The sequence below is a fragment of the Ptychodera flava genome, chromosome 19, assembly GCF_041260155.1.
Source record: "Ptychodera flava strain L36383 chromosome 19, AS_Pfla_20210202, whole genome shotgun sequence".
Lineage (NCBI taxonomy): Eukaryota > Metazoa > Hemichordata > Enteropneusta > Ptychoderidae > Ptychodera > Ptychodera flava.
Window position 1 is genome coordinate 31,526,935 of NC_091946.1, and position 27,264 is coordinate 31,554,198.

The following is a 27,264-nucleotide window of genomic DNA, read 5'->3' on the forward strand; positions in this document are numbered from 1 at the left end:
TCACAGGAAAAAAAGGGCATATCATGAATTATAAATCTCTGCTCAAAGTCAAACTGCAGATGTTATATTCTGCAAATTACATATTTTCTCTACTTTGAGAAGAAATTTCTAGATTATCTCATCCCGTCACAGGCTGAAATGGTGTTCTGGGATACGCACGAACAACAGCTCACATATGTACACGACTAATTAGAGCAATTTTACATCGGTCATGGAATACGTGAACACTGACTCATGCCATCAATATTCATAACCACGTTCGGAACGGAACCAGACAGCACGCATTATCTTTGAACTCAAATTTCATGTGGATTCCACGTGTCTCACAGAACAGTCATGAAACATCGGGCCGATCATTCTGACTTGCGTTGAGGGAGCTCCAGGCATCGTTTTATGGTTCAACAATTAACTCGACAGCTCATTTTTTCAGATTTTTCTTTAAGTATGACCGTCATTTGTATTAACATGTTGGCAAATATCTGCCAGTTTCTATGGGGCAATTGTCAGCAGTTAAATTCAATCAAGTATTTATAATTCAAACCAGACAATGCTAATAATACAAGTAACTATAAAACAAGTCTTATAATATACACATTTCTCTATCAATTTCTGGATATTTTAATTATATATTACAAATATTGTCACTAGTGTAATAGCTTCAATAATTAAATTGTCGCAGCTTTTCACTGCATTAATGCTTTCAATACAAGGTGGCTATTGTCACTAGCTCTGCGGAATCACTCGGCCTCCCGGCGATATTAATGACAGTATAAACAATTGTACTGCCATCAAGCCCCTTCAACCACTTCAAACTTGATCTCTCAGAACTGCCATTGAGTGTCAAAACCAAGGTCTCAGGGGGGTCCATCAGGGTCATGTATGAATTCAATACAAAATGTCGTTGTCACACCCACTGTGAATGTATAAACAACGCGTTTATGTGTTCTCAGCATGTGCACGACATCTTACATGGACATATCAGAGTAGCGTAGCTAAGCAAATATTTATATTAAATTATTAATTTCACCAGCGTGTCTATTCCCATGAGATTTATCCATATCCGACTTTTGATTCCAAACCAATGGAGTCACAAATATCTCCCTTCAAGATCCGGATACAGTACATTTCATGCGAGTCTCCCCACATATAATTTGCAGGAGTGAAATAAATTTGTTCGACAGTATTTGTCGCCAGGGTGATTTGAAATGTTTTCATGACAGACGCAAAGGAACATAATATGCTATGCAAAGGGTCAGGGGTCAATATATGATATTCCCAGCTGGGAATTTTGCAAAAAAATATGACCTTTGGAAACAAAGTTACAGGAATCTTAAGAAATTTTCTAGTGATACGAGCTCAAAGTCCGGTAAATTGTTGTGAAAATCCCCTGATACAGTGAACAGCTCCCTAGCAACCGACAATAGTCAAACAATCAACACCGTCTAAATCAGGAGCTTTGTGCCGTGTACACCTATTTCTTGCACGAGTAATTTCAATGGTCAGGTATCATTGCCAACAACGCATGTACGGTATCCCTATAAATTCACTGTTTGGGGAATTGTGACATATCAAGCATGAGAATTAATTATACTAATATTATCATCAAATCAGATAATTTGAGAAATTGTTCATGTGTAAACGATTGAACACCACGAATTTGTCAGATCTTGAACAGTCCAACCAAATCTGCTTTCTGTTTCAGCATGTAATGAAGATAGGGTATCCAAGATAGTGCCTTTCAATATTACTAATTATGCGACGAAATATTAATAACAAAAGCTATTTAGGTAAATCTCTGCATGAAACAAAACATAAATTTTGCCCTGAACCGTATCATATCAGCTGATCTTATCCCAAAGGGATTAAAATCTTACTAACTTGATTTTAGCATGTGATCTGTAATGTTATACTGGTGTTATTGACGCTACATATTGCTCAAAAGAAGAAAAATGCCAGCTGTGAGGTCAATGTCAAGTTGATCATGAACAGGGTCAACTTCAGTCAAGGTCTTTATAACAAATATAGCTCATTACCACGGCGACATATGAAAGATCTAGGACAACTACTAATCTGACCTTAATATAGGAATTAGGTGTTTGCAAATTTAATCATATCGCCACAACTTTGTGACAATGCTATTTGTGAATTTAAATTTGGGTCAAGAATTCTGCCACTCATCTCTGAGAGCTCCACTGCTATGCTGTGTTGAGTGATTTCAGTGTCAGTTGTGCACATCTGTGTTGTTGAGATCTCCTTCAACTATAGCTTGCATACACCATCTGGAATATCTGATGAATGTCTCTGCCTCGGACAAAACTTCTGGCCTCAGATGGCCATTCATCTGCGACTCGGCTCAAAAAAAATCAGCGGAGATCAAGAGCCCGTGATTAACATGACTTACACGAGCCATTCATCATCATTTCCTCCCTCTGAAATATATTCATGAAAGCCCACTGCAACGCTAGGTGCACATGATTTCAAATTCCCATCGCGTAGATTCACCGTCCCTGAGTGACAACCGGGAGAAGGCACTGGAAACATACTAACAAGTAACTGCCGGCATGACTAGCATCTGTGACATGAATTCAGTGATTCCACACCAAACTCCACCCTGAGCAAAACTAGAAACTTTTTTCACCGTTCACACTTTCATTAGTCTCACAATTCATCAGTATATTTTCTTTCCCTACAGGTTGATATCAGTTTAAAGTTGACTTGTACGGATCTAATCACTCAACTGGTGTACTAATTAAGACGTGCTGGATTTCAAAGGCAATACATAGAGCTGTGTCTATACAGTGGACACAACCCTCAGCATCAGGTGGCCTGGACAACGTTTCAAAATTCCTCCAACAGAGTTCAATAATTTACTCAGGAATACAGTCAATGGGGCTGTTAGAGAGTATAATCACTCTGAATAAACGGAGGCTTTGCAGACTTTTAATTATTGAAACCAAAAGCAACGTAGTGTATAAACTTTCAAGTTCTACGCTGCCGGCTTGATTATCCGCTAATGACAGTTCTGTGAGACGTAATGTGGAATTCATCCACCTGAAACACAGAAAGTGCAGATGGCACCACAGAGCCATTTGATATTCCAATCTTTCAGATAAATTTCAAGACTTCCTGCTCAACATATAATTATTTAGGAGTGTGCCGACATATGAAGACTACACAGAGCTGATCATTAAGTCTTGTGGGCAGAAAACACATGTATATGATGATATTAGAAGCTATGACGGCGATTGTGAATATCCTGGAAATATTTTTTAGTTTGCTTTATATTTCCATATAAAAGGGAATAATTAAAATTCAAAAATTGTCCATGTAACATGCACCAGAGGAGCTCTAGGACTCCTGAACAATCAGTTTATACAGAACAGCGATTTTCAACGATAGAACTGAGGCTGTAGAAGAGTTACTGACTCATGATAATAATGATGTCATTGTCATCACAGGCACATCTCCAAGTTGACCACAAGCCATCAACAGTCAATTTAAAGACACTTTTTTACCTTTTGGGAAGACTAAATCCAAGGCTGAAATGAAACGACTGCAGACATTGATATTGACTGTGTTAATTGTCCGTATCATATTCACAGACACATCTCCATGTTTCCTGCAGCTCTGCTAACAATCCGTCGGTAATGGTCTATCCGGCCATTCATATCATCTGGATAATGCCTCAGAACCACCGGGTCTGTCTAGTCATTTGTAATTATTTCCTCTGCATGGACCCCTGCGTCCATACGAGCCCAGAGTTCACCAACTCACCGATTCCAGATCACTCTGCCAGAGTTCACAAGAAGCCGACTCCAAAACGTGTAATGATCAGTGTAAACTTCGCAACAACTTTCTTTCCTGCCCGCCAACATGAAATGCTTTAAAATATAACTTCAGTTAGCATAATCAAACACCAGTAAGGATAAGCATGTTTAATCATTATAAATAGCGCCATTTCGAACTCTTTATCTGACATTTTAAACCAAACAATCAGACAGTCTATGTATTGAAATAGAGATTTCCATCCCTATAGTCTAACTATAAATTTTTGAAATAAAGTTAAGTATGTTTGATGATAATATTCTGCCTCTAAAGTATTTCGAGGTTACAGAAAGATATTTAGGGTCAGAGGTCAGTGCACTATGCTATATAGACATATGAACTTTCATGAACAATGTTTAGTGCTTTTTATGTACATATTTCCAAATTTTAGATTTTATCAACTATTTAAAATGTAATATTCAGCCATTTAGCTATCAAATCAGCATGTTTTGATGCACACATTATTTTCTAAATTCTACAATTCAAAACTGACAATCTAGCAGATTCCATTAATGTCAATTAATATTTGACCAGATTCCAATGGAATTGCGGGAAGTCATCATATTGATTCAGTTCATTTTTGAGTTCCCTCTTTAACCTGTTCACACCCAATTTCCCTGTAAACAGGTCCACAATCACCAGTGATAACAATGGGTCTGGGCCAAACCATGGTGGTGAGAGGGTTAAAGACAATCACATGCCACAAAGGGTATTTAGAACTATCCATCGATTATTTATATCAGACACTTCCAATTTGAGTTACAGATACTGATTGGAATGTTTGAAGGAGGTGCACTTGCCCCAAGTATCTACACTGTCTTCCCTTTCAAAATTACTTCAATGAGATTCAGCAGGTAGGAGAGAAAAAATACACTTCCAATGCTGAGCAGTATCTCCGAAGAAGAAAAAGAGAGATAAAATTTGAGATGATATCAATTAAAAGCATTCTATCAATGTAAGGCAGCAGTCTGATTAGTATAAGTAACAAACAATTCATATCTGATTATCTATCGATGTCGTATTAGGGAAAAAATTTGCCCTGAAATTTGTGCCATTGAATTTGTTGACCTTTGCTTCAAAAACGCAGAGGGAATTTTGTTGCTAGGCAGACACATTGGACACAGAGTGACCCCGCCAAGGTTATGGAAATTAAAAAGACCTCAACCTAGATAAAGGTTATATGCATTTCATACATTAGATCATCTGGGCTGTGTATTAAATTCATTGTTGCAGATTGCATCCTTAAAATATTCCATCTTGAAGAGTTTTAAATTGTACATTTTGGGGCTTGTGAGTCACGGCGTTGAATTTTTGAAAAGGATTCTCTGCACAACAACTTGATGGTTTCTGTCAGGTTGGACCTGCTCGTGTGCAGAGATGAACATGTTGCCATGGCAACAGACACTCATAATGCTCATGGTTATAGCCTATGTCTGGAAATGAGCAGCTCAGAAAATGTCAGGTTTGTTGGCGTAATCCGGGCTCAATTTTTGCAACGTTTCCTTCCCACCTCGCATCACTGACAGACAGAAAAAAAAAATGGGCAACGTTCTATTAGTTCCTGCGAATTCAATTACATCTCAATTACTATTTGCTGAAATTAAAAGCCTAGGGAAATTCTGACATTCAACTAAATTACACAGATTTCTTAGAAATCTGTCAGATTGCTTTGTTCATACTAATGGACCGTCACAGTTTGTCTTTTGAAATTAAAGTTGAATATGATTGCACCAAATTAGCCATTAACCTCACCCCATACATTCTGCATTCTTGCATTCCTATTGTCATATGGATGAAAATTTCAGTTCGCTATTTTTTTTTATCCACAATTGCAAAATTTGAACTATTCTTTTCACCTTTTTGTCTCATTATTTGTATATTTATATTTATATTAACGACTGTTTGTGCATATATTATGACAGATAGGGTGGATGTCGAGTAACCATCTGGTGCCTCTGTGTGCATAGAATACTGAACATTCATTTGTGAAATGCGTACAATTTTGAAAGTATAGAAAGCATACAAAAGAGGTTCTCTAATAGGAAAAAAACACACAAAGCATCTTTATTTTTTCATGTCAGGTGGATTTTTCATACATTATATGAGAATGAGAGAATATTTTTATGATTATAGTTGAATACAGCCGTTGACATGGTAAAATTAATGCTAACTTTGATCCGACAAGCCCTTTAATGATAATACAAACACATTTGACAGTTTATTGAGTCGTTTGAGGTGAACTTTTCAACTGGCTAGTTTCCACAGACAGCTGGACGGATTTGGATATAAGTGCAAGTGACCTTTACTTGCTGACATCCACTTTGAAACAAATTCCTCGGAGATTTACATAGAATGCTGGCTGTCCATGAGATTGGTTCTGGTTACACTATAATAGCTCGCATATATTTCAGGTATGCATATTAGCTCTCCACTTCAAACTTGTAATATTTTTAAAAATAGTCCAAAGTTGAACATAATCTGTACATTATACAGACTTTAGTTATATATGTATATATATACATATATATCTATCTGTCTGTCTATCTATCTGTATGTGCAGGTATATATATATATATATATATTATATATATATATATATATATTATATATATATATATATCTATATATTATATATATATATATGTATGTATGTATATATACATATCATAACAAACAAAAACAGAAATATGCCTGCCTGCCATATAAAGATATAAAGCTTGTATCTATTGTGTGTGTATATCTATCTATATCTATCTATATGTGTGGATTTTATTTACTACACACACACAAAATGTATACAATGTGCCTTCCTGGTTATCACCATAATGGCTTAATGGCAATCTCTGAACTTGGGCACAAAGAGTACGGTATATATATATATATATATATATATATATGTACAATCTGTATATACAAACACACATAGACAAACACGATGGATGGGTGTGTATGTATATATATTTGCCTGTCTATATAATATTTTTGAAAGGTGTTACTTTCCAAAGGGGTCATTTGGTATTTTTGAATACTCTCTACTGGTGTAAACAATACAATAACAAACTAGCTTTGTAATTTGAACATACCTGTACAGGTTTTATATTACCTGGTGCAGTTTATGTAGGAGTATTTCATTTCTGTTCACCACAACTTGCCATAGAAACATGTGTACATTGTTTCCTCAATTTTCAAAACAAATGTGGGTGAAAATTTTCCCCTTGCAAAAACTGTTTGCTTTCCTTTCCTATGTATGAAAGCGTATCGTTTGCAAAACGTACAATTTACAGAAAGAGGCTGTACAGTTAACACAGCAACTGTAGCTATCAGTGTCTGAACCACAGAACAGCCAATCAGAGCTGAGTGTCAATTTCATGAAATTTTATCCTTCAGGTCTCTGTCAAGCCTATCTAACAGGTGTTATCTTGCTCTATTTTTTTTCCCTTTTTGTCAGCTGAGCAATACACTGTAAAGAAAGTCTATTTTTAAAGCGCAAATCCTCAATCTAAATGCATGCATGCACTGTCTGTTGTCGGTACAAAATGTCTGGCTTTTAATGACCGGCAAGTCATTAGAGAGAAAACTATCTATGTTCATTTGATACTGCTGTGCTGACTGCATTTCAAGTCGGCTCGACTCGACAATTGCAATTCGAGAGTCTTCCATGACTTGGGGCTTTGGTATGCCTCGTGTCAAAGGTCACAGCAGAGGTTGAGTCAGGTCGGGTGAAAAGTTAGTTTTCAGACAAAATAAAGCAGCATTTACAGTTTATTCAAAATTAAGTCATATTTTTGTTTCTTGGTTGGACACTTCCTATTCAAACAGTGAGAACACTAACGTTGATACAAAGAATGTAAAATAGTTAATCGTCCTTTCGAAAGACAGTGGCTCACAAATTCAAAATTTATCAGGATTTTTAAAATTTTTATCACCTTATCATATCATGATGTCCTTGATTCGTAAATGTTCCAACCATTTCTCAGCTATGCATGAGATAAACAATTTTTTTTTCTATTTATAAGCCATTGACTTCTATAGCAAGTCTTCAAGATTTTCACAAAACTGTTCCATTTTTCTAAGCTTAAAAAGTGATCTCATGCTTCACACAGGTATGAATAAATCAAACGGAAATATACTTATTATGAATGTGAGAAAATTTCACGCCTTTGATATTGATGATATTTGGCCTGTCTGAGCTATATTTGACCTCTTTTTGTTTGTAGAATGACCTCTTGTGTTATTAATCTCTTTTCTCCCTTGGGGTCACAGTTCACAATGGCAGAGTGATTTTTAGTTGAGAGTGTGACCAATATTCAATGACCTTTCAGTCAAAAGCGTCTCCAACAAGGCTCCCACATGATTTGATATGTCGTCTGCTCAATTCCCATTGGTATTCGGAACAGTGATGGTTATTCTTGATAAACAAAAAGTAAGCCTAAACATTACATGTGGATTTGAACTTGAGCATGTAATGTCTTTGAAAAGTGGTTGGGCTGGCGACAGGTGTTCAACAAGATTCAGCTAGGCTGGAAGGAATTTAAAACTGTGAGTCATGCATACTACCTGCCTGTAATATAAATTGGGTTCCGTTACCCATCATTTGGCTACTTTTGAAGTTATATCTGGAAGTTACTAACAGGCTCACACACATTAAATGAAGAGGCTCCCATGTTGCAAACATTATGTTAACTTTGTTCTCACCTGATCAAATTTGCAAAACTAATTTGCTACAGGGCTGCTAATACATTGTACAAGCTTGTTTCAAACTATTTGAGAAAAAAATTGTAAACTTGAAGTGCTTTCCCATGATTCTAACCTTTCGAAACTTTGGCAACTTTCCATGTGGAAAAAAATACTATGTTCTCCGGACTGAATGGTGTCGTTTGACAAGTAACCGTGGCGACTGCTGTTGACTGTAATTGTCAAGTGCCTCTCACAGATATGTTTATGATTCTTAAGTCACCTGTACAGCAACCACGCTTAACAAACTATAAGCTATTAAATGAATATGATTTGTTTTTTAATCCTAGTATTGTTTTGTGTCAATGCATCGACATCACAGAAGACGGGTGCCAATAATATCACAACCATTTATACGCCCACACTCCTGTAGACTAAACACCCACTGTATTCTACCCTTTGAATGCTTGCCCTTAACTTTTTCGCCGTGAAAGGTACAATAAAAGGCGGGAAACCTTATCGCATGGGTTCGGTTAAGTTTGACCTTTGACCTGCCCCCATGCATGACCAACTTTGTCACCTCACGTTTTGAAGCTTGCCTCATTACCGTATCTACACTATCTACAAGATCTATTTCTGATGTGATTCAATATTTAATTGAACTGAAATGAACCAGGAACAGGTCAAATCTGTCTTTGATTTCTCTTTCAATTCTCTTTAATTGACATCACTCAAAACACATTCTCTACCGATTTTAATTTGAAACATTTAATAGTATATTCTGCTATTCTGTGGGGACCCCACGAGAATGGTTTTAAAAGCTATCTGGCGAGCTATTTTTTAAGAACCTTTTATCTCAGAAATCAGTTCATGCAAACATGCAGCCGTTTCAAGCAAACACGTGTTACAGTCCACTCGTATTTCAACGTTTGACAGCTCTGAACGCTCAGCAGTTGTGTAATTCTTACAGGAAGTGGACCCCTAGCTGTCAATCATACCAAGCGGTAACCTTAACCCCAGATATCGTTTCAGAACGACCTGAAATGAACTAATGCTAGATATGGGCCTTAAACAAGCAGGTGCTAGGTAGCGTTTTCTTCAAACCCTCTCTGTACCGTGCACACCTCGCTCCTCCGTAAAACAAACATTTAGTCTGCCTTCCTGAGTCAGTTATAAAGTTCACAAAGACTGCACATAGTTTCACGTAAAATGAAATCATTGATTACTGAGAAAGAGAAAACGGTACAACAATGCACTCTTACATGCACACACGGAGACAAACAGCGAGTCAGCTCACTTCACTCTGATTGCCAATAACCACTTTGTAATCAACACTGCCATTGTAGGAATTTTTGTGTGAAGTGTTTGTGATTTTAGAACAGAAATGCTTAACGTGAATGCTCACACGTGCACTAATAAACTAGTGACCAATATGGATAGACTGGCCCTTTAATGGTGAATTCTCTACCACTCATACAAACTGAACAGACACAATATTGCAAAACACAGTCATTTCCATTTATGACTTTCTGAATTTTGAAAGATGAAACCTCATCAAGTTTTGAAACAATTGTCTGAAATAACTGTCAAAATTTCACTGCTGAAGATCTCAAACGTATCACAACTGGCGGATTTGCAAAGTTTCACTAACACTGATTGTCCAACAGAAAACAATGTACGGTACTACGGATATTTACTGATTGAATCCCTAAATCAATACAATGTAAAATGGGATTTTACCGCTCAGTTTTATTGACATGTGTGTTCATAAAACCATTTTTCACCCCTGTTCCTCAAGATAACAGGTCCCTCACTTCCTCATCAGTAAAACTGCAACATGTTCCCCAATCCACAGCATCGAAAGGAGTGCATCTTACACCATCACAAATTCCATTATTTAAACAGTGAGATTTCAAATGAAAGTATAAGCATGCTTTGGTCCGTATATGCACAATTATTACACAATAAAATCCCTCCACGCCATGTGCGGGACATGTCGCTTTCATTTCGCTCACACCCTGATGCAAATGTAATGACGTGGATCGTGTATGAACACATGGCTCATTTGCATATTGCTCCAACCCCATAGCACAGACATTGAGATTGCCGATTCGACATGACTACCGCCCGTCTCTTTTCTTTGAGAACTGTCGGCAATTTTCTTCCCTTTTTTGGGTGCCTTTTTGGTCGATTTTCTAGCGAGATAAGGTGTTACATTCAGAACAGGTATATGAGTCGACAAATGGCCTTTTTTGAAGATACAATTCAGCCTCTCTGAATGATATGAATGCAGGCAGCGGTACAAAACATGGCCACCACAGAAGTAACGACTACAAGTGTTTAAAAATCCAGAAATCATATCCAACAAATTTGTTTTAAAGAGCAATGTAAATCTGAAGTGTCACATAAGTTTGAACATCCGTCCAATGTCAAAGGTGTTCTAGTCTTAGCAGCCATCCATCCTTCTTATGGATCTATTAAATATTCATATTTTTTTTGCATGTTTAAATAAAATATGACTGTCGAGCCTTCCCCGATGAATGTAAGTCTCAACGGATGTAATTTTAACATAAATACTAATGACAGAGTTGTTATGCCCATGTTTACCTCATCACACATCGGTTTCTCTTATCAGTCACTTCCAGGAGATTCAGTTGTTAATCAATCTTACATGTTTCAAAGCTCTATCCGTAATCTATGATTTTTCCCCCAATATGACATGGCAATCTCTGATTGGCAACTGTCATTATCACTACATTTTTGTAAAATATCATGAGATTATTTATTCATCAGTGATTTTCTTTTTTCTGAAAAAAACATGCCACTATGACCGTTTTGTAACTTTATCGGAAAAATCAAATGTATGGATGCTTTGGCAATTGCTGTTGGCTGTCATATTGATTTTACACAAGCCTTATCTCTCGACTGTAGGTGATTTGTTGTGAATATTACCATAAAATTTGAGAAATCACAACTTTCCATGAATTTTCTTCTTCCATTCTGACTAAAGCACATCAAAATTTAGAGCTGGCATTGTGTACAAATACTGCTTTTCCTACAAAGTTTTACCACACTAGATATTTAATTATAAAATTGTACCATTCTAAAGACAAACCTTATCGTGTGGTGATTCCATCACATTTTTCAAATCATTAATTGATTCTCAAATCTGTTAGAGAATCTGAACGGCCCGTGAAAACACTGAAGCATTGAAACTTTGAGTGATAAAAATCACCAAAACCACATGCCATACGCTCCTTACAGCGTGACAAAAATAAAACACATGACACGTAATTTGTAAAGAAATTGGTCAGTGAAAGGTGCTAACTTTACAGACCATATGTGATGTAAACTTGACAATGACTCTTCAAAATTACTGGTTTGATCCAACTGACAGTTGCCACGGTTCATTGGTTATATTGCTTGGCAAACAGAAAAGCTAGTCGGCCTAATTTTATTCAACATTGAACATATTATCCCAATTCTGATATGTAATACTATACACAAAAAAGTGCTCGTTAATAAGATTTGCTTCTTAACCGTTATCAATGTGTATCTTACAGGATTATTTTGCTGTTGCATGATGGATGATGCCGCACAATGTGATGTCCACAAGTCGTTACAAGGTGTGTCTAGCAGCTACGCTACTAAAGACATTGATTACTATTGGCTGTCGTGACTTGACGTGTTGCATCGAAAACGTGACATTTTCGCTGGATTTCATGAATATTGATGAGGAGCGATCGCAAGTTGGGATCTGGTCAGGTTATTGAGAGTGTCTCGCTGTGCAAACTGCACACACTGTATGAAAAACACTCGTGTTCTGAGTCTCCGAGCTTTTCCCTCATTGTCTCTCACAGTTTAGAGAAGAATAGAGATGTGACTTATAGCAAACAGGACATGTGTCAACACGAACCATGCATATAAGAAAGAAACTCAAGTCCTAACACTTTGTCTATTGTTTATCGATTTCTTCTCCCCTTACAGTCCAGTTTAACCAACACAGCAATGTCAATGCTATCTTAAAACTTAGTCTAATCCAAGATGATCTGTATATTGTGTTCCGTTTTGGAGTCAATCCCAATTTAAACTGAGACACAAAATTCCACTTCCACATTTTGAACAATTTTCAGCAGGAGGAGAAATTAAAATGTGCAGGACACTTTTTTTTCAGCAAGTAGATGGAATGTCTAGACATGCGTTACTTTGTAATTCTAGAATACGTCTGCCAATTCTGATCCGTAATACCAATGAAGTATATTCAGCATACGGCGATTATCTATGCAGAACAAGATCAACCTCGACCGTAAACTCTGTTTATTTGACAATCTGCTTCAGTATTTTTACTATCACATCGTGGCATTGTAAATCCTCATAATTCACCGGGAAGTAAATATAATAAATATATGAACACTGAGTGTTTATCAGTCAGACCTTGCAAGTTGTGTCGGCTCACACAAATCAAAAGGAGAGATTTTATCACCGACTGATTTCTCTGACTTTTTGAACAATACTGTATGAAGTGAAACTCTGATATGCTTCAGTGAAATACAACTTCCTGGTCAAATATGGTTTTCTCACTTATCTCTACCTTCCATTTTTCTCTCCGAGTTTCAGATCCCTGTTTTCACATCCATGTTGAAGTAACGTAAACAAATTACTTATAGAAATAAAATTTTAGTTATTTTCTATGCTTCCCTATTTCGACAGAGATTAATTTTTAGAATCAAACTTCCTTTCTTTGATTTGAAAAACAGACGCACAGTGCTACTGTAGAAAAAAAATATTTAAGAATCTTTGCAAGTCACACTGGTGATATCATCATGACCTTTGACACGCCCTTGACAATCACACAACTGTCTGTGTATGTGGGTGGAATATATTCATACTGAATAGACTAGACTCGCAGAAACTAACATATTAGGACCGTATGCGTGTGTCTGATCACGGCTTCTGATAATGTAAGCCTTCTAGAATTTGAAATTCCAATTAGACCATACTTTGACCCGACGCTACCCATTCTGAGCGACTTCAAGCCAATGATTGCCCAGTCTGCCTGCTCTATGTGCATGCACATTTTCCATGCATCATGGCATTGTACATGTTAGAACGTATCAGAGAGTCATTTCTTGGAGATTTGTTGAAACACACACCCAACACTTTCACTTCTGTTCATGTCTTATTTCACTTTGAAGCCTGAACTTTTTTTTTCGAAATCGATTACACAAACCGGGCAGTTTTGTGAAGGGCTTAAGATCAAGAAATTGAAGGTTATCAAGAGAGCCTCAAAGAAGCAGAGAAAAACAGACTTGCCTGTTGACAACTTGTTTGGAGTCTTGTACTACCGCCAAAAATATGATGCCTAGCTGGTGTGATCGCGGTGAGGTCACTGAGGTCAAACCCTGCATTGAGTAGCTGTCAGCATTTCTGGCTGTATAAGGGCCGGTTACTAGGGATGTGTATGGTGATTACATCATAATACATGACTTGAATGTATAATTTTGACCCTCCCATTCTGGCTGCCGGCTCTTTCTGTACGCTGACAATAGCTGAGCACTTTAAGGGTTTTGTGCGACCGTGAGAGGCATCCCGTCTTTCAAAACATCATAAACATCCTTCATTATAAAAATACAGTGCTGAAAAATATTTGAAGAAAACTGGGTATCATTTCAATCTAAGCCAGACCACAGCAGCTGAAACTGGAAACTACTTTGCTGAAAACTTTTCACATGAAGAACTTTCAACGGCACATTTGTTTTGAGATTTACAGTTCTAAGCAAAGCTATCCAAGCATCCAAGCTTATAACATATACACCGTTTCCTAGCAACTACACACCTAAGTTTTGTGTTTCTTATGCTTACTTCCCCATGCGGTGACCCAAATCATGTTAGACCGGCATCTGATTAATATTCAAAATTACCCTTCCCATGCAGGATTTATCCTAATTAATATTCAAAATTCATCCGTTTATTCAGGTATATATACCAAAGGTCATCTTGTCATAATGGGCAGATATTTGTCTGATTCTATGACCAAAAAAAAACACAGAATATGATAACACTCAAATCAAATCTCTAGAATCCAAGCAACAATGACATGACAGGTGTCCGCCAGATCAGTAAAATGATCACGCTTTGAAATTCTTGAATAAAATCACTGGGAGGAAGTTTTTGTAAAACTATTGTGTGCTGCTTAGTCAACATTTGAACATCCACCGACCAGCATCTCATTCTGATGACATCACGGTAGAGGCACACAGGCAACCACTGTTTATGCAACACAACCAAAACTCTCTCTCATAAAAATCGCTGAGCTCTTGCACAAACAACGCAGTTCTATCCTCCCTGACAACTCGCCTTCACAGGACAAACAGAAGCTCACTATTCCAACCGTCACACACTGGGCATGAGCCAGACAATATTCTAAATCCCCTTCTCTTAAAACTAGTCACACAATCCCTATGAAGAGGGGACTCCACACAGCCACTCAACTCAAACCACCTTAGAGACACATCAACAATTCTCAACTCTCACCCAAATGGGCTGATGTCCGGCGATACCTTTTACATGAACCCACCTCCCGTGGACCACTCACCGTTCACTTCTTTACAAATCACTCTGTCCCAATGACCACTCCAACTGACCGGCAAAACACATCATAAATTTTTTCTCAGTTCTTGGCAACCCATAAAACCCCATCAACACCAGTTTGTCAAATCAGCCCCACCTACTTCATATGTCACAGTATTCTAGCTATCCACTTACACGGCCGCCAACTCAATCAAACAGTTCTTCTGTAAGGTGTATAGTCTTCTCTGTACATTCAACACCTGGGATATCTTTTCAAACAACCTTTCAAAACTTGTCATTTTTCACAGAAATCAACATCTCTCATATTGACACAACAGCACAAGTTGTACTTTCCCCAAAAGTCTGCTGGTTGCCCTTGAGCATTCCACTTTCAAAATGATCTCAGTTGCTGAAACACCATTTCAATTTTTTCTTGCAAAATGTTTTCAATATTTTGGAATTGATTCACTAGATCTGACAAGCATTTCAATTGAAATAGTCAGTTCAAAATTAGACCTTGTTTTGACAGCTCACCGACAACCTTGCATTTACACATGATCAAAGTGATAATTATGGAAACGCAATCGTCTGACAACCCCTGGCTGAACCCGATGTAATTGCTATAAATAAACTAATAAATCTACGGTGAGGGTAGGTATAGATGAGGACATGCCAGGGCATATATCTACATTACAGCACTTTGTCATTGAACACACTGTCCTACACAGTACTGCAACACAACCAACAACCATGACGTCTGGACGCTTCAGTTGGATTATAATAATTTTGGCTTTGCTGGCCAGTGATCAATATTAGGAACAATGGCGACTATTGTGTCATTGCTGCCTTTTACAAAGCCCTTGACAGGGTGCGGCAGGGCTCACAACTGTTCTAAAGTCCTTTGACCTCGTATGGAATCTTTGAACCACTGCAAACTCCCCAGGATGTGCCAGGAAACATTCCTTGGAGTGACACAAATTAATACCACAAGCGTACATACCAGACCTATTTATTGTCCATAGACGCTCTCTGAATCAGTCACTTACTACTGCAAGCCAGCCATAAATATTATTTTTCAAAAAAAAAGAAGACCGGACTCCATGATTTGTGAGCCAGTAAACCCATTATCTCAACCCAACCAGCAACAGACATACTCCCGTTTAGCCGTCACTGTTACAGATTAAAAGCCATTACGTGCGTCAATTTACACAGAATAGGTGATCTAAAATTATCCGATTATCGTTTTCACTTCGCAACTTCTTGGTTAAGTTGTAACAAGTCTACCGTGCTGGCTGTTCAGCGCATTCACGCTGGCTGTGGGGGCATCTAAGGTCACTTCCTCACACAAAGTCTATGACGTGATGTCAGATAGCAACCAGCCTACGCATATGTCTAACTATTGTCTTCTATTACATAAGGCACTTAGGTGTCCTCAGTTCACTCTTTGCCGCCATTTGTTCAACGGAACGATTACTAATTAACAACAATAAGCTAGTCTAATATGTAAATACACTAAGCCGATCGCGCTGCTGTGCGCTTGGCCGGAGTTTCTCTCCGGGCAATCCGGAGCGTTCTCAGAGCGTTGACTTTTTTCCTGACAGTACACTTTTCTTCAGGAACGTCAATCTGTGAAGTTTTTTTTTCCTGAAATGTCATGCCGGTCTAAGTACTTCAAAGGCCTTGGTCTCTGCTCGTCTGGCAAGGCCAAACCAGATTGTCCAACTCACTCACGCACAGAACCACGCACGCCGGCATCTGACCCTTATTGCGATCGACACGAAACGAACATTTCAAAACGATTACCACACTTTCCGTGACCTTCAAGACGACAAATTCCCCGCAAACATGGTACTCTAAAGACTTGTCATTTGGGAATAAATAATGTTAAGTGCGCTTAGAGGCCTTCTTTGGTTTCGATCGTGGGTGTGTACTTCACTCAATGTCTCGTCACCAATTGATGTCTGTATGCAAATTAGCGTCTGCCGATTTTCATCGCCGTTTGCCGTACATGAGGAAAAAAGGGGGAAAAAATCGCCACGCGTCATTTAACGAAATGTGTGAAAACGGCATTTCCCAGTATCATATATCAAGTTATCGGTTTCTTGTTGTGTATTTGTTCAGAACATTTGTTAAGAGAGTGTCCTGTCGTAGTTGGAAGGTGTCCTGAAGTCGTACACACGTCAGGTCACGCCAAGGCCTAATGCAAGCCATATATTTGATCACATTGTTAATAAAGTACAAACCCTGAACGTTACCTGCCGATGAGCCAAAAACTGCCTTCAACTTGCATCAATTGCAGCCAAGCCGTGCAGTGCCGCCACTTAAGGAGATGTAGCGAAAGCTGTTAGACAGCTGGGCGATTTTGAAGCCGTGTGAACGCCTTGGTATGGGAATTTACCGAGCAGCGAGATGAAGCGACATGTGAGCGTGTTGCACGTCAACTGACTGACTATAGGCTCACCGGAATGTAATACCCTAACGCATGCGTAGTAGTCAACCACGCCAGACGTACGAACTCTACTTAAAAAAACTTGGGCTTAGCTGTGTTCATGGAAATTTCAAATGCAGCCAAGCACTTAACATAATGACAACTGGGGTCACCACTGAAAATACACTCCTGAAGCTACTGCGTTAGAGATTTCACAACTCCACTTTTCCACCGTTGTTTCAAAACGGCCTTTATTTGAAGGTTACTATACAAACCAAAGCCTACAGCATTCATATCATGATCGCGGTGTAACATTACCTTGACCTGTGCCTATCTCGTTTGTATTCAGACATTTAAACCTGCCTCAACCATCTAAATTCCCACAAACCCAATTCTCAACAAACTCCAGCCCGTTCACTTATGTAATCTATAGGCCAGATGGCCAAATGTCAAAATCGCCCCACACCCTAAACAGCCAGCATGACCTCATGTGACCTTGGAGAGTTTGCGGCGACCTTTGACCTGTAAATTGGCGTATCGTTTACAGTTGAAGGCAGTTTTGAAAGGGGGGCTATTTGCATCCTCTGTTGCTCACCATTCACACCGAATATTTGAATTTCCTAGCGCGCAGCGGGTTGTTGTTTTGGCGGCAACGTTCTGGTGCGCAGTGAGGTCTCCATGCCGTGGATTATGTTTTTCACAATTTATGTTGGCAGACTGCCATCTCAACGCTGCTTAGACTTGCTTCCTACAATCTCCTGTTGAATAGCGCGGTAACCTTAGAAATCAACTCTCAAAGCAGCCTTGTCGCCAGAAACTTAGAATTTTGTTTTGTCTGGCATTAATTATTATAAGTAGAACAGGAATCAAATTACATTTTTTAAAACAGAACAAGTTTCCATGCCCGAAGCTTACAGTTTTGGGATGTGAAAGTCAACCTGTAATGCGTGAATTATTTTATGAACGCCAGACAGCAAGCCAACAGCGTACCTGTGTAGTTCAGCGACCCGCTATACATCAACCCGAGAACCCCCAGTCGCCTTGAAAAGAAAACCAGCAACAAAACCGTGGTCATTGTTCGAAAAGGTCAGGATCGTCTGACCCTGGTATTTATTGTTTTGCTTCGCCAAATCTTCTCCCTGTCTGCTGTGACCGATAAACCTATATAGCTTCAAATGAAAGCAATTGAAAACTTTTCTCTTCTGTTCAACAAACAAAGATTAATTGATCTTCAAATGGAGAGGTAAGGACCTTTGTCGAAGAGACGCGGCATTTCAGAATGTCAGTTGCCCTGATTGGGTGTCTGGCTAGCTAGGCGATACCTCTATCCTCATATATATTTAAAGATGATAAAAAAGAAACAAAATACCTAAATGTTTGAAAGCAAAGTTAATGATCGAATTAGTGGTTTTGCTGTTGCTATGGTTGGGTCAGGTTTATTTTGGCAACTGGACGCTAGTTTTCAAAGCATTGTGTGTTCAGCAGTGGAAGAAGAAGCGAGACTCTCTTGCACCTCCATGATGTGATGGACAAATACTGTATGATCATATAGACACTACAAAAAGTGCAGGGAAAGATATTCTGAAATAGGAAAGAAACATAATGGAACAGTTCAAAAAAGACGTATGTCACAGATGGTGTTTGAAATCCCCCCCTTTTTAGAAGGGGAGATGATGGAGGTGTTTGTTTTGAAGCGGTTATGTAGTCTGTGAAGCAAGAGCTGCCGTTTTTCAACTGTTTAATGACATCTTACCACTCTGTGTTATTGACTTAATTCCCATTTCTTTCTTTGAAACAGTGTCACCATATCGGTAACTTGGCCCTGTGCAAACGAAAATCATACGTGGTTTTGTTTACTTTTTGCCACAACTTCTGCTGATTCTATTTCTGAATCCATCATCAAACAGGCAACAGTTGCTGGACAAATAATTCCTTATATGTATATTATAAACACTCCCGGTGTAGCCCTTCCAAAGAGACGGCATTTTATAAAATCTTCCTTACCAATTTTATCACTGAGGCCCCCCATTTATTGATATTGAACTCTTTATTATCTCTCACTTCCCTTCCTAAACGTGTACAGAAAAAATTACCAAACACATCCTGTTATTGGCTAAGATGATACGGCGCCTAAACAGAAAGCCTTCAAGTGACGTTGCCTCAATGAAATGTTGGACCATTCTCTTTCAATGGCCAATGAAAACAGAGAAGAAGAGTGCAAATTTAGGATTAGAGAAACAAAACGGCATTCAAAAAGGAGACTATACTCTGTTTTACATTGGGGATATTTATTTTTCGGTTTTCACTTACAAAAGATGGTAAAAATCGTATTTACTCCGAAAGCTTTAAAATGCCAGCAGCGGCCGACCGGCAAAACATTTAGTAATTTTAAAATTATAACCCAATTCTCTTACCTCGGCGCATTCCATCTCACTGGCAAATGATTTAATCTACACCTGGGGATTATTTTGGTAGAGTTTGAACTTCTGTCAAAAGTGGTAAAACTATTCATAGACCATAGAAAAATGTTGTCTGTTGTCTATTATTCATAACATTGGAAGTCATAAAAACTTTCTGTAAGCCAACAACAATGATCAACAACCATGTTTTGATTGCAGTTTCAATGAACTTCTCAAGATGAGAAATTTCCGGGGGAAGTTACCTGCCTCCTGGGCAATGTCTCAGTCGGTACATTAGACGTTGGGTCAATGTACTCCTTGCAAGACACCAAGTGTTTTACCCATATTGGCAACCCACCAGACAGAGTTGTGACCACCAAAAGGCGTGGTCGCTCCCTCTATTCAAACAAATTCCGCGGGCCACCGTTAGGAGCAGACAAACACTTTGCAACAGAGTAAATAACTACAAATACATGTTAGCTGCACGGTCAATAAAAGTGTGTTTGTTGCATTTCATTGTGTTAACCACTACGAGTTTTCTCAGTAAATACACACCGTTTGGGCACGAGGGTCGTTTCAACAGTACTATTGTCTACCGTCACTTTGTGAGCTGAAGTTAAAAGAATATATGAGAACTCTTTTGTCAAAAGAATATTCTTTGAGGTGACTCTCTGATATCAGGCCTTCACCTTAAAAAATGAGAGAGAGAGAGAGAGAGAGAGAGAGAGAGAGAGAGAGAGAGAGAGAGAGAAATTTTTCTCATTTTGTTACTTTTCCCAATGGTGAGATATATTTAAAAAATCACGATTGGAACTATTTTGGGATAATTGGATCTTCATATTTTTCAAATTTCTCAAAAATGTTAGGTGCCCTACAGCTGAATGTCTCAATAGTACAAATTACTCATAAAAACAAGTGTGTAACGTAAAAAGAAAAACAGATCAGCTTACATTTGCAGATTTTGAAGACATCACTTCACCGTCCAATTATCCCAAATTAGTTCCAATCGTGTTTTTAAAGTAGATGCACAGAAATTCCCAGTGGTGCAAATTTCAAAGCATTTTTTTCACAAGGTATTAAGAAACATATGCAACAGAAACCTTCTCTTAAAACTGCAAAGACAAGCTTGATAAGCATTGACACAAAATGGAAGATTCCTACAGGTTCATGATCAAGATGTTATGTAACAGAACTATGAATTTTAATCATTTTTTTTTCAGCCGGATATATTGATAGATGTAATTTTACGGCGATATACACTTTGAAAAACAAAATTCTTCAAATGACTTTGACTCTGACGATTACAGAGACAATGACTGGAACAAATTCCACACTTTTGCTATTCTCTTTTCGTTTTGAGGCAGAAATGCGTCTTAGGGGCAGTGTTTTTGTCCCTGCCCCCAAACTTTTCAAAATGCTCTTCTCGTCTGTTATATATATAGTCATTTTTAAGCCTATAGAATAGAGTAATGAAGATTTCACCTTAACTTGTTTTCATGAAAATCGAAATTTTGCGGTTTGCGGCCATTTTTAATTTCAAATATCGGTATATTTAATTGAGGTAAACTTATTTTGTTTCTCTAATCCCGAACTTTGCGTGATGACCCCTGAGTTTTATTTTTGATTGTGAAAGAGAACGGCTTAAATTTTTGGCTCAAATTTAACACTTTCAGTTTCGAGGCTTGTAATAATACCTAAATGAGAAAGGCTGTGTATGTTATTTTTCTCTCAGGAGCACGATGATTGGTCATTCATCAGATGTCAAGTCCGATCTTGTTTACCAACAGAACATGCAAATAATTGGATGACGTCATTTGTGATGGGGTAGCAGTCACTTCATCATTAAGCTGATTTTTCGTCTGACTTGTATCTAGACACTCTGCCCTACAACTTTTTTAGAATTTTCCGAACTTTCTGTGTCAATTTAGGATTCACACTGAAATTTTGGTGTGACAGCTCAGTATCGATACACGTATACGTGTAAATTCACTCAGTCTGTGCCGCATCCATTGGCTCATTGTAATGGTGGTGTGAAACAGACGTCTGGTTGTCAATAGCTAGGCACATGCTGCAGTCAACAGTGTTAGATAACCCGCCTCTAAAATGCCCCAAACAAATATAGTACTGATATCTTGTATGTACATCCACTTCGAAAAATAATCTTCATGGGTTAAGCAAAATTGGTAATTTTTGTGTGGAGGTTTTGTGTGTGAGTGTGTGTGATTCAAATTGTTGTTAATCCATTTTGTTAAATAATGGAGGATTGTGTTCTGTCATAGAACTGCTTGCCATTGTTTGCTGTGGTATAGCTTGACCCCTTTTGACCCCGTTTTCCCTGTATATTGATCCACCCACCCTTAGTATTGGAAAACAATTGGGATGTACAACAGTCTGTCAGTGAAAGGGTAACTTCAGATAGAATGCGCCTCGGGACATATGTTTACTCTCAAGTTTTCGCAAATACTTTTCTGGCCTACCACTTGTGTGGGCTCATTTTAAACCTCGTGGAATAGATATATTTTCCACTATTTAGCTTTTTGTAAAAATAGAAAACTTAATATTCTCCTATAAATTAACACAGGAATGGCGGCCATTTTGAATTTCAAATGACGGTGATTGCTGGATAGTTGCTTCTTTGGTGCTAAATTTTGCACAATGGTCACTATTAATGATCTTTATTTTGAAAGAGAATTTTTTAAAGTGCCTTAAATACAAGTTTGACCAAAGAGGTTTAAGTGTTTCAGTACCGGGGCGCGTACTGTACCTTAAAAGTAGCTTCTAGAACAAGCAGACAGAAGACTGACGTGTACGGACAATTCTATAAATTTGATATGTGAACGTGTGGTTTCTTTAAAATTTAATCATGTTTTTGAAATTTATAGGAGAGTGGTAATGACAATTATTCCATCCTAAATCTAGTTCTAATCGTGTCAATTATTAATTTAAACCATAGCTGGTTGCATTGTTTCATAATTAATTCAAAAAGGGTTATTACTTGTACCCAGGAACCAAAACCAAAGTAATCTCGGATGACATAAATTTTTGATTTTATGTATTTTATTTCACAAACAAAAGGAGATTTTTATGTATTTATGATAACATGAAAGGGAACTGATGGACCTCGCTGGTCTATAAATTGCAGACAACAAAATGGCCGTATATGGATTTTGGAGATGTTTCTGTCACGCCCATACAGTAACTCAGACAACCAGCGATGTGTGTGAGGTATAGCATTTTTGCCAGTTTCACTCATCGTCGTCCCGAAGCGTTACTGACAGGTCGCGACACCACAAAGGGTCTGCGCCACGGATTTTGTCGACGGGAAGACAGAAAGAAACCAGTATAGCTAAGTCGCAGTCACCTGAAGTTGACTAATCCTCGCAATACAGGGAACTGACACACGGATGTAATTATTAAACCCTGTGTGATAACCCGAGCATGACTTGCAAATAGCAAAGGATGTTGAGGTGGTATTTTTCGCCAGAGGGATTATTGAATGGGCGACAACACGGCAGTGCAATGAAAGACTACGCTATACAATTTATTTTAGCTACCCACATGGTAACACAGAAGCTGTGCTCAACCGACGACTGTCTACTATAATGAGGAACAATTTTCTCTGGTCGTTTGCTTGATTCTTATTGGGTAACATGTTATCATGTGATGATGGTAATTATTACATTTTCACGTGATCTCGTTGTGGGAAGTTGAACCTGTGAAATGACTATGTACTTTTCAAAGTTCAAAGTGATTAAAGCGTCAACGGCAACACGCACAACAGCCTGGGTCAGCGACCCGTCTCAAGGAGCCGAGACTCCCCTTGGGCCTTCACAACCCCCGGGGTCACAACCTGTCAAACGGCGCGGAGATCGAGATAAATTCGTCTATTTAAGAATGATGCAATATTTGCCAACTTCAAAATAATTCTAAATTTCAGGGATAAACCATAGTCAAACCCAAAAGCTGACGGAAAGTTACAAAACCCCACCCCGCGAATTGTCAGGACACGAACCTGCCTTTGTGAATGACTGCAAATAAACATTAGTAAATATCAGCTCAATCCGACGCAACAAAACCTCCTGAACTACCTATAACATTACCGTTTTTAACTTTCCCTATAACTCCATGAAATTTACCGGTACTTCGAATCACATGGAACGCATAAAGACCCACTTCTTGCTGTCGAATAAAGCGACAAGCTATAGCAATATTTTACTTGTTCAAGTATTAGCAATTCCGGGCATCTGCTTGTTTTTACATCAGAGTCTAAATACATACACATCATTGACAGATTTGTAAAATATTACCAGGCCACATAAGGTCAACACTTTGGGAATCAAGCAAAGGTCACCAAAGTGCCTTGTATTACATATAGCTACCTAAGTACTTAATCGACTCCAAGACTCAAGTCTCTCAACAGAGGTGGAAACAGAGCGTTAACTATCGCCATCATCGTTATTATCACCTGGACATCTCTCCCACACCTCGAGAAATTTATTTTTGGAACAACGTCATAAGCCAAGTCCAAACTATGCACAACGGCAATCCCTCTGCAGTGATAAACAATGGATATGCTTCAATAATTTCTCACCTTTCCAGATGAATCAGACAAGGATGTCTTCTATCAGCGTTGCTATCCCGTTTGATGGTTGAAATCCTTTCCACTGTAATCAGCAATAATAAAAGCATCAATGATATGATTTTGCTATTAATAAAATACCTTATCTATTTGACACACCTTGGAAAACCTTTGTCTCATTGCAACGTTATGCGTTATATATATATCGGTTTTACTCTTCCTTTCACATTGATTTCCATTCACATTAAGATTATAAGTTTGTGAGCTACAAAACCAATACATGTTGTTTACAGGGCATGTACCGGAACGTCCAGTCTACCCATATGGATGCTCTTTTTCATACATCATTAATCATGGTATATACAAGTCTTCTACAAAAAGAAAAACAGAAATAAAAAATTGCGACTCAAAATTTACACAACATGTGAAAGTGTGCATAAAACAATAGACGTAACATCCTATGGGCAAGGTGTTTTTGTCCAAAACAATATGTTGTTATATATATATTTCAGAAGCCTAATTTCCATTTCGATTTTCAAATTAGTGTATTCGTTAATTTCACAATTTCCCTGGAAGGGTGTACATGGATTAAACAATCAAAATCAATCTTTAATGTCAAGTACATATATGATGTGACAGTTGCAGGTACTGTGGCCAATTATTTCTTATCTCTAAGTTGTCATGTCATATACAGTAAGTGCGGAAATGTGGCTTGTATATGGACGGTTATTCTACCCGTCAGTTTTGGAGAAATTTCTGTGAATGATCAAATTTTGTCATGAACATTATTAAAGATGGTCATCTTTAAAGGTAGAATGCGCCTCAGGGACAGATATTCGGACTCTCAGATTTTACTATTTCTTCCCCAGTATATCACTTGTGGACTCATTTTGAAGCTCGTATATAGGGTCACCGTCTTTGGTTCTCAAAAATCGAAACTTCATTTTTCCTCATAGGGTAAACACAGGGATGGCGGCCATTGTGAATTTCAAATATCGGTGTTAGGTAATTTGCTTCTCTAATTCCAAACTTTGAACTTGACCCCTGATATGTTTTCTTGGTTTGGTAAGAGAATGGTTGAAAGTTTCATCGATGAAAGTTTGAGTAAAAGTTCGTCTTTCACTTTCGAGGCGCGTGCTACCTTAATAGGACAAGAGGTACTATATTCGACATCTCTGATGGTGTCGCGATGTCGTGGCTGAGTTGGTGTTAAAACCATTCATCACGCAATACGATACATCTTGATACATTTTAGCTACACTGTTAATACAATTGGTCACGCCGGTATCAATGTTTTGTAACACCGCTTTAGGCGCTGTGGGCGTTAGAGCGTATAGTAGCCTGCTTTGAAGATGATAAACAACTTACTTACTCTAGTCTCCACCTGGGAGATTCATGAACAAAATCAATTCATCTGCCTCCAAATATATCCATACAATGAAAAGTACAACCCTGATGGCAGTTGGGAAAGACAGAGACAACAAAAGTTGTGAAGACTCGTTTTCATAAAAAAGAGTACCGACCATACACGGATAGCGCCACCGGCTCGCCAACTAAACATAATTTCAAAGAGGCTGTACTCTGGATGGAATTTACACAGAATATACAGTAATTAGAACTGGTAGTACTGTATCAGTAGCAACTGCTTTCGAGGCTACCTTTGGGATGGATTACTTAATATAATGCTTACATAAAAATGAAATAATTCCCGAAAATATTACCATTATTGCAAATATAATTTATAGATAAGATTAACTGCACAGTCAACACGAATATGAATATCTTGCTTTGTAATGGAATATTCATATCTTTGAGTCAAAATTAAATGAATAATTACCCATTTACAAATGTAGAAGAAAATCGACAATCAAAAAGTGGACCCACAGTTCAAATATTTTATTAGGGAAGTACGTTACCTTAAATTATGAGGTCTTTAAAATTGAAAATGGCTGCCATTGTTTGTATTAGCTCTAAATTGGGAAACATTAATGTAAAAATAACGCTTCATCCCCAGACATTGCATAAACTCTAGAAAGGGGACGGTAGGGTTATTTTAGGTTTCAAAATGAATTTAGTCCTCATAATTTTGATCAGGAAAGAACTTTAAGACTTTGAGGGTTTAAAAGATATCTCTTGGTGCATTCTACCAGAAATGCGAGCCCTGTAGGTGTCGTGACATCATAAGATCGTCACGTGATGTTATGACATAAGATCGCTGTCGAAACAATAGTTGACCTCTTCGACTCGCTACAATGTAACAAAGATTCCCTTAAATAGCTTCCTTCACCCGGGGTATTATCGGATGTGACTTTCTGAATCGCCTTCTCGTTTTCTCATAAACAACTTGCTGAGCCACATCTTCATCAGACTTGAAAATGAATGCAAAGAATTCGGACTAGGTCTGATACGAAACTTCAGTTTCCTTTTCTACAATTTATAAATTCAGCATTTGTAAACAAAGCGTGAAACAAGAGGGAAGGTTGCAACATTATTCGACATTTTTCTTCGCTTCATATATGGTAACCACGTATTGTTCTGTATATAATAATACATTGACCTCATCATTTGCCGCGGGCACCGTGCAGGAGGGTCAGACCTGTATAATAGCCATTGTTAATGTCCATAAACAGCTTGTAGTCTAGGCATAAATTTGCAATTGCCACAAATTTAAACGCATTGTTTGTTAGTTCATACTGGGTCATCGAACACGCCCCAGCAGACAGAAAAGGTCGTATTTGGCTCAACAGGGCTATTACAAAGATGATTGAATACCTGTGTATGTACCGTGA

General features: G+C 38.1%; 2 protein-coding genes across 14 annotated transcripts in view; one reads left to right on the forward strand and one right to left on the reverse strand.

The window, feature by feature from the left end:
* Positions 1-12,232, forward strand: part of LOC139119282 (thymidylate kinase-like) — a 57,585-nt gene extending 45,353 nt beyond the window's left edge. The window contains exon 6 of the mRNA XM_070683007.1: positions 12,063-12,232. The gene's annotated coding sequence lies outside the window, so the exon portion shown is untranslated. The remainder of the gene's footprint in view (positions 1-12,062) is intronic.
* Positions 1-17,553, reverse strand: part of LOC139119280 (muscleblind-like protein 3) — a 39,014-nt gene extending 21,461 nt beyond the window's left edge. For 8 of the 13 annotated variants that reach the window (XM_070683006.1, XM_070683004.1, XM_070683003.1 and 5 more), the window contains exon 1: positions 17,325-17,541. The gene's annotated coding sequence lies outside the window, so the exon portion shown is untranslated. Of the gene's footprint in view, positions 1-13,812; positions 13,886-17,324 lie in introns of those variants that run through there. The other 5 variants (XM_070683005.1, XM_070683002.1, XM_070682997.1 and 2 more) reach the window with 4 other exon arrangements.
* Between the last annotated feature and the right edge of the window lie 9,711 nt (positions 17,554-27,264).